Source organism: Microtus ochrogaster, linkage group LG4, assembly GCF_000317375.1.
Source record: "Microtus ochrogaster isolate Prairie Vole_2 linkage group LG4, MicOch1.0, whole genome shotgun sequence".
Lineage (NCBI taxonomy): Eukaryota > Metazoa > Chordata > Mammalia > Rodentia > Cricetidae > Microtus > Microtus ochrogaster.
Window position 1 is genome coordinate 23,677,063 of NC_022030.1, and position 1,541 is coordinate 23,678,603.

Sequence of the window (1,541 nt, forward strand, 5' to 3'; positions counted from 1 at the left end):
TACGCAGTCGCAGAAAAAAAAAGTGTCACTTTAGGAAGCTGAGGACGTCAGGCCACAGCTCGAGGAGGAAAGCAGAGCGCGGCAGGGTTCCCACACTGCTGAGCTGAGATTCGCTCCGGTAGGTGTGCGTTCCGCTCGGTCCCCAGGACACTGCGCAAGCGCCTGCAGAGCTCTAGCGCTTGGCACGTCCTCTCGCGGGGTCCCCAGTCTCCCCAGCGAGTTCCAGCCCCGGGAAGCACGGGGCTTTCTGGGTGTTGTGGTTTATGCCCGAGGCCCTGCGGCGGGGTGCCGAGGTCACTAGAACTACAACTCCCGGCGTGCTCCGCGCGAGGGCACGGGGCGTCTGCCATGGACGGCCTTAGCCGTCAAGAGCCAAGAATCCGAGGACCCGGGAAGCCGGCTGCGGCGGGAGGTGGGAGTGCGCGTGCGCGCTGGGCCGGCCCCGTCCTGTTCTGTCCCAATCATTGTAAACAGGCGGAGGCTGGGCGGGGTGGGAATGGGGCTCCCGCGGCCGGCCAGGGGGAAAGCGCAGGAGGCGGCGGTCGTGGCGGCCGCGTGAGTGCGAGGAGGCGGCGGCTGCAGCGGAGCCGACGGTCGCTGGGCGGCAGGCACTGGTCAGTGGCGGGGAGCGGTCGCTTGCGGGGGTCGCGGCGCTGCGGCACGGTGCCGGTGCGAGCCGTCGTCTAGCGCCCGGCCTCGCGCCCGCGCCTGTCAGGCGGCATGCTGGGCTTGGGATCCCGGGCTCGGAATTGGAGTTGGGGGTGGGGGGCGTGGCTGCCGCGCCTTCTGTTCTCCGGGAAGGCTCCCCCGCACCCCCCACGCTTGCTCTTTTGGGGGTGGGTCACGCTGCCTGCCCGAGAGGCCTCCCCGAGTGCTCCCGGCTCTGTCCTGTGCTGCTCCCGGAGCCGGGGACGATCCGGGAACCCAGCAGGTTTCTCGGATCTTCCAGGCCGCGGGGCATCTGTGCGAGCCACACCTGGCCGGAGCAGCGCCGGGGGCCTGGCCTTCCCCAGCCTTCCGGCTTGCGAGTCGCACCTGGCTGCCCACCTGTCCCCGCGGTGGAGTCGGGAGCAGCTCCAGCTGTTGCCCGCGGCCGGTGTGGGGCCGGGGGGCGCTCCTGGTTGCAGAGGTCCTTGTTTCGGGTTTCAATGGCAGTGGACGGCCAGAGCTGGAGTTCAGAACTCCATACTCCAGGCACTTTTCAAGCGTTTTTGAGCCAGCTTTCTTTTTCGTCTTTTAAATGTGTCGTTGGGAGACAGGTTGGACCAAATTTTTCACTTCCCAGTCTTCTGAAGTAGTGCTGGTTCAAGTTTGGAGATTATCTCAAGCGTTCTTCCGGAGAGAGCAGCTTGCGTACCCTGAGGTTTGGTGTGGTTCTTGCGGATCCCTGACGTTTCCGTTGGTGGTCTCTACTTGTGACAGAAGTGCTCCCATGTGGACGTTGAGCTGCTGCACCCCCCAGCCTTTGCCTTTAATGGGTCTGGGCTAATGCTGTGTGCTTTGGGTAGCCTTCCATCATACTTGGCAGTCATTCACAACAC

The 1,541-nt window shown here is 65.0% G+C and overlaps 1 protein-coding gene across 1 annotated transcript in view; it reads left to right on the top strand.

The window, feature by feature from the left end:
* Positions 1 to 435: 435 nt before the first annotated feature.
* Ralbp1 (ralA binding protein 1) overlaps positions 436 to 1,541 on the top strand; it is a 44,488-nt gene continuing 43,382 nt past the window's right edge. Inside the window, exon 1 of the mRNA XM_005361326.2 lies at positions 436 to 614. The gene's annotated coding sequence lies outside the window, so the exon portion shown is untranslated. The remainder of the gene's footprint in view (positions 615 to 1,541) is intronic.